Genomic DNA, 7,500 nt, shown 5'->3' with positions numbered 1-7,500 from the left:
ATCATAATTTGCTGATCCTCCTGTATTTTCTTTTTACCAAAGCCAGAAACTTTTCAGCACTCCCTCACACACACATACATGCATACATACATACATACATACATACATACATACACACATACATACATTTGTTTATCTAAAAAAAAACAAGTGGTCTCTTGGATACATTAATCTTCTAGATTGAAACACTTTGCATTTGTTTGGTAATTTCTAGAAATAAGAAGACTCATACAGGCACAGCGGGAGAAGTGCAATAAAGGAGTAAGAAAGAGAAAAAGAGAAACAGAAGCAGAGGGACAGGGGGAGAGAGAGGGGGACGGAGGGAGAGAGTATTACAGAAAGAAGTACATTGCGGATAAGAAGAGGATAGCTGAGTGATAAAGAAAAGTGACTCCATTAACAATATCACACACGCACGCTGACGACTACCATTATCCACAAACCAACCATTCTTTTGTTATACCATTATAACAATATAAAGTAACCCATTTCGAGATACTAAACGGCCATCACATCTTTCAACCATCGTCTCATATTTTTATTCAATGACATTTTTAACTTGTTCTTCTGTTTTATTTTATTTTATTTTTGTCGGGTGGTTGTCATCATTAACGATATTTTTGTTTATGTTGGTGTTGACGTTGTAAATGTTCTTATTCTTGTTGCTGTCATTAATTAAGTCTCATAATTAAGCTGGCAGAATCGTTAGCACGCCGGCAAAAATGCTTAGCAGCATTTTGTCTGTCTTTTCGTTCTGAGTTCAAATTCCATCGTGGCCGATTTTGCCATTCATCCTTGAAAGTTGAGTACTGGGGGTCGATGTAATCGACTTAATCCCTTCCCCCAAAATTTGAGTCCTTGCGCTGCCAGTAGAAAGGATTATTATTATTATTATTATTATTATTATTATGGTTTGGATCAGGTCCGGTCTTATTCCTGGTAGGATTTGTGTGGGTAGCAGGTTATTACCAGTAACTTTAGGTATCCACAAGTTATCAGCAGGCTTGGAAGCGCTTAGAACTCTCCTGATAATCCTTGCTGTCCCTAAAAGATAGACTTTCTGTAGGAGCTCTACAGGGCATTCTATTTCAATCTCCTTCAGCCATTTGTCTATATCTTGGCTTCCTGTTCCCAACGCCCCAATTATTATAGACACGACCTTTACTGTTCACATACTCCAAATTCTCCCTATTTCAAATTTTAGGGATTAGTTATTTTTTGTTTTCCTTCCTCTTTCTTTACGATCCTGGAATCAAACTGACATGATGGGTTGATAAGTAAACATCAAATGGGCATGATGGGTCGATTATCATCATCATCATCATTATTATTATTTTAGACGTCGCACAGTATACAATATCGTGAGATTCTTGATTGTGTCTACCGGGGGGTTGTACTGTTTGTCAAGTCCAACAAGGACCTCAGATAGACAGTACTGTACGCAATATGCGTGCGGTTCTAAGTAATGCCGACTTTTGCTATACACCTAGATTTTAGGGTGTTTTTAAAGTTTTCAGATGTTTTTTGTTTTCAGATTCGGTGGTATTGAACCCAACACTCCGATGACAATAGAGATAACCTTTATGTTTGACTCTCATAGCTGCCACATCTTAGCGATCTTAATTCTCAGGTCTCCATATTTATCAACCTTTTCTCTTTCTTTCATGATAATATGTTGATCTCTTGGCACTGCCACTTCAATTATTAGGCACTCTTGTTTGTCCCTCCTAAAGATTACTATATCCGGCCTTCGGTGCCTTCCCCTTTTTGTCCATTACCTTTTCCGGTGTATGTTGGTACCAAGCACCCGTAACCTCATATCCAATAATACCTGACGTGATAAACCGTGAACCTGTACAAACAACGTCGATTTGATGGATGGGGGTGAGCTTGTGTACAGCATATACAAATCGACTTTGTCATTCGTCATTTCGGGAACGATAAAATAATTACCAGTTGAACATTGGAACCAATGTAATCTACTTACCTCCTCCCCTAAAATTGCTGGCATTCTGTTTCTCTCTAGGTGTATGAGGAGGGGGAAATGTTTATATCAATCGTGTTAAAGTAATAAATGTTAAAGTATTAAATTGTGATGTATCTTTCTCCCTCTTCTACTCTCCTTCTCTTTCTCTCTCTCTCTCTCTCTCTCTCTCTCTCTCTCTCACTTCCCCTATCTCTACGTGTATTCTTCCATGCGCGTGCATGTGTGTTTGCTTGCAGTGTCATAAATGTACTATCGCCAAATCGCCAGCGTCTACACAGCTGCGCCCAATGTCTCATTCCGTTCTCATTGGAACACTTGTTTATTGCCGCTGTAATTGCCATTTTTGTTGATGGTGGCCGTGGTGGAACAGAGTCGGTGCAGCAGATTTTTTTTGGGGGGGGGGGGTTTCACTACAAGTTTTGTTAGCCATTTTTTTTCATCTTGGCAGAGCAGTCAGTTTTACCGCCATCCTTCACGGTTGTGCTCGATCTACTAATTTCAGAGTGGAGGCGCAATGGCCCAGTGGTTAGGGCAGCAGACTCGCGGTTTCGATTCCCAGACCGGGCGTTGTGAGTGTTTATTGAGCGAAAACACCTAAAAGCCCCACGAGGCTCCGGGAGGAGATGGTGGCGAACCCTGCTGGACTCTTTCACCACAACTTTCTCTCATTCTTACTTCCTGTTTCTGTTGTACCTGTAATTCAAAGGGCCAGCCTTGTCACACTGTGTCACGCTGAATATCCCCCGAGAACTACGTTAAGGGTACACGTGTCTGTGGAGTGCTCAGTCACTTGCACGTTAATTTCACGAGCTGGCTGTTCCGTTGATCGGATCAACTGGAACCCTCGACGTCGTAAGCGACGGAGTGCCAACAACAACAACAACAACAACTAATTTCAGAGTTCAGCAAAAAGACATTTGTCTCCTCCCTGCCATTTCAATTCTTCAGATTATTCTTCTCGACCAAGAGTCGAATTAATGAAGAGTGTTAGTATGTTCCACCACAACATATGACAAACATTGACATTCAAAACGAAACCAGCAACATTTAAAGGATTATTGCAAATTGCACAAGACTTGAATTTGAAATGTAAAGAGTCGTAACTGAATAACGGTTTCAAATTTTAGTACAAAAGCAGAAATTTCTGGCGTGCGGGTTAATCGATTACATCGACCCCTTCACTCAACCCCGAACGAAAGAAATGCAAAGTTGAGCTCGGCAGAATTCGGTACATAAAGACGGACGAGATGCAGCTAGACATTTTCTTCGGCGTACAAACGATTCTGCCTGCTCGCCGCCTTTTGGCTTCAAATTTTGGTACAAAGCCAACAAGTCCGTATGAGGGAGTAAGTCGATTACATCCAGTGCTCAACTGGTACTTATTTTATCGACTCCGAAAGGATGAAAGGCAAAGTGAACCACGGTGGAATTTGAACATAGAACGTAACATCAGAAGAAATGCCGCTAAGCAATTTTTTCCGGATACGGTAACGATTCTGCCAGCTCGCCGCCTCGCTGTAACTAAAGAACGCAAGTTAATTTGTCGGTTGTTCTAACAAAACCGCCACTTCTAATGACGAAGATACAAGAAGTGCAATCAAAGCAAAGAACAGAGTAAATCAAACCGAAACCTGTGGAATCTTTTATCTATATCTATCGAACCAAAACCAAACCAGCGTAAATTAAATCACAAGTGGATATGTGAAAGAACTTAGTGTAGAGAATTCTTAAGATGTAAATTTCGATTATTGTAAATATATAAATTTTTAGTATGAGAATGAACTAAGAGTGAAAACGTTTAAAGAATTCAAATCGATCGGCTTTCTTCTTATGGATCAACAAAATGAATTTAAGAAAAAAAGAAAATATAATGATAAAGTAATAACAACAATACAATCCACTGACAGGGCCTTCAGATAATGTAGTGGAAAGAAACACCAGCATTGCTATTACCAAAGTAAATCAAATAATCAAGGTAAATAATCTATGGCTACAATAGTCATAAAGGAAAGTGAGTACTTCTAAAAAAGAAAATACATCTCATATATATTTCTGTTTGCGAAATTTTGAGGAAGTAACCATTTTTCTTTGTTACTATTTTGGCTGTTCCAAAGATTATTTGATTTATTTGCAAGCAAACGACGTGGAAAACGAACATAGAGGAAAAGGTAGAAAATAAAATGAGAGATCCCTCAATCATTAATGAAATCAACAGAGAAAGAATACAAATGAATAAAAGCGAATGAGAGATACATAACTCCTGCAGAAATACAGCTTAATACGACAGAACAACACAACTCGAAATCAAAACAACAAAAAAATCTTCGTTGAATCTAAAGAAATCCAGCATTAGGAAAAGTGACGAAACTGCTTTGCGCAAAACAAAAATTCCGTTCTCGATCCAAAATGATTTTACCAAGACCCAGGTAAAACTAAAATAAGAAGTATGCAGCTCCAAGAAAAGAAAAAAACAGGAGTTTGTTTTTGTTTTTTTTTTAGGACGAATTAGGACGGCAGAATTATCGACCGAGAAGAGGTTGTTAAAAGAAACAAGCGTGGGAAAAATTTTAATTCTCCCAAACAATCCTATATTGCTACAAAGCAAGCAATTTGAAAGCTCCCAGAAACTTGTGGCTATTATATTTAACAGGTGCTCAAAAGTACTTGCACAAATATTCTATGATCAAAAGAAAAATGCTGAAATAAAACATTGAATGCCTCACCGAGTGGAAAATAATTTTAATCCCGAAAACCAAAAGAACATCAAACTCGAAATATCAAAATATTGCCGGGCCAAACATTCTAGCATTGAAAACCTTATATGCAATATTATCACAAAGGTCGACTTTACCTTTCATCCTTTCGGGGTTGATATATTAAGTACCAGGTGTGTAATGGAGTCGATCTAATCGACTGATCCCCTCCCCTAAAATTTCGGGCCTTGTACCGAGAATAGAAAAGAATATTATCATAAAGGATTAATGCTTATCTGGGTTAAACAATATATTTCCAGAAAATCAGAATGAATTTTTCCAAGTGTTATATGGAAGCAAGCATAAATATAATGGTCATAGAAGTCAGAACTGAGGATTTCTGAAGTTTAAAGAAGGGACAGAAAATGGTATAGACTTTAGCAGAAGGCGTTTGTTCGATAGTATCGATTCTAGAAGTATTAACCATGAGTAAGTTAATAAGAAGCTGGTACAGTAAACATGCCATGAATATATGGTTGACAATTCTATGGATTCAACCAAAAGAATGGAGAATCATTAATGTGTCGAGCAAAATGCTTAGCAGCCTTTCTTCCGGAACTTTACGTTACAAGCTCGAATCCTGCTGAGGTCAGCTTTGCTATTCGTCATTTCGGATTAGCTAAAATAAAGTACAAAGGTCAACGTAATCGATTAATAACTTTTCAATAAAATTGCTGGCCGTGTGTAAAAATTTGAAACAGTCAATAGAGAGTTCTGTCTGTTTGTCTCTGTTTATCTCTCTCCCTCTTTCTCCCTTTCTCTCAGTCACTCCCTCTCTATCTATCAATCTATCTATCTCCCATTATAAATCTATCTATCTATCTATCTCCCTTTATAAAGGTGTCAGCACCTTTATACAAAGGTACTGACACCTTTAACCTGTAAGCTAAACCAAATTCGGTACAGATACCAGTGCTATCAAAATATACAATTGCTTGCTAACTCACTGCCAGTATTTCTAGAACCGAATTTGGCGACGTGGGGAATATTGTGAAACAAGCACCTTCTGGTAAACAGTCTACGCCATTCTCAGTCCCGTCTTTCGACTTCAGCAATCCTCAGTTATCAAGTTTTGACCAGTAATTCCTGCTTTCTTCCATATGACTCTTTGCAGCATCCATTCTGGGGGGGTTTTTTTCTGCAAATATATTGCTCACCCATATATGCCTTTATTCTTTGCAATAATATTACTCTAAAATTTTGAAGGAGGAGAGGTTTGGGCTGCAATATAATGGGTTTGTTGTTTCTTTGGTCTTCTAGATTACGAGTATTGTCCCCGCGGTAAACCATTCGCAGTTTATTTCAGGATTTTCTCCGCAAATCATAGAATATGTGTGCAAGTGTTGTAGTACATGTTTTGTCTAATATTTTGTACATGTATAACATGAAGTTGAATGTTTCTGAAGACAAAGCAACTATAATCAGTATGCCTTGAATTTCGGTTTTGCAAAATGCTTCAAGGAAAACGGTTCAAAGAGAGAAATTAATAAAACTACTAATATCATGTTAGATAAGGAAACAGAGATAAGTGAATTAGACCAAATACAGACTTAAAAATACTTAGGAATTAATGAGCTAGATAGAATGTCACTCGTGTACAAGAAAAGGTTGGAAAGGAATATTATAGACGCATTTGATTAATATTTAAAACTTAGCTAAATGCCAAAAATAAAGGTGGTAGATATCAATATTCTAGTTGTTTCAGTAATAAGTTATAGCAATAATATTCTCAACTGAAAGCTAAATGAATTAGCAAGACTAGACGAGAATATAAGAAAAATAATGACTGCATTTAGAATACAGCCAAAACAAAAAGATTATATATTTATCTCGGACACAAGCAGAATTTATGGTCTTCTACAGCAATTAGAAAACTATTATAAAATATCTACTGTAGTATTCCAAAAGTATTTGCTAAAGAATTAACAGATACAAATAGCTATAAAACAATGACGGGTTAAAAATAGCAACTAACTCATTTTCAAATGATACCCTTAATGTCTTCATTTGTTTTGATACTGTTCTACTAACAGGCAGAGTGCACTAGGAAGAATTTTCTTGAGACGACCAATGTCTCACTCTTTGCAAAACTAATTTCTTATCTCAGCCATGCAACCCTCGGCTGTGAATCCATTCAGTGCATGTTGGAAATCACCTTCTAATGAAAGTGGAAGCTCGTGGCTTAGTGGTTAGGGGCGTTGGATTCATGATCGTAAAATTGCGGTTTCGATTCCTGGACCGGATGACGCGTTGTGTTCTTGAGCAAAGCACATCATTTCACTTTGCTTCAGTTCTCTCAATGGCGTCCTGTCTAGGTGGGGAATACATACGCCGTGAAACTGGGAAACCGGCCCTTATGAGTCGGCAAGACTCAGGAAGGAACATTACTTTACTCTCGTGGAGGCGCGTGGCTTAGTGGTTAGGGTGTTGGACTCATGATTGTAAGATTGTGGTTTCAATTTCTGGGCCAGGCAATGCATTGTGGTCTTGAGGAAAACACTTCATTATTACGTTGCTCCAGTCCACTTAACTGGCAAAAATGAGTAACCCTGCGACAACCCAGCCTCCTGTCCAGGTGGGGAATGTATACGCCATGAAACCGGGAAACCGGCCCTTCTGAGTCGGCATGACACGAGGAGATTTATGTATTTATTTATGCGCCCTATTTAAAGCCTAGCCAGGCTCATGGGACCGGTTTCCCGGTTTCTATGGCGTAAGTGTTCCCCCCACCCCCAGCTGGACGTGACACCAGTCCATCGC

The sequence above is a fragment of the Octopus bimaculoides genome, chromosome 8, assembly GCF_046866305.1.
Source record: "Octopus bimaculoides isolate indiv1 chromosome 8, ASM4686630v1, whole genome shotgun sequence".
NCBI lineage: Eukaryota > Metazoa > Mollusca > Cephalopoda > Octopoda > Octopodidae > Octopus > Octopus bimaculoides.
This window is presented reverse-complemented; position numbering follows the sequence as displayed.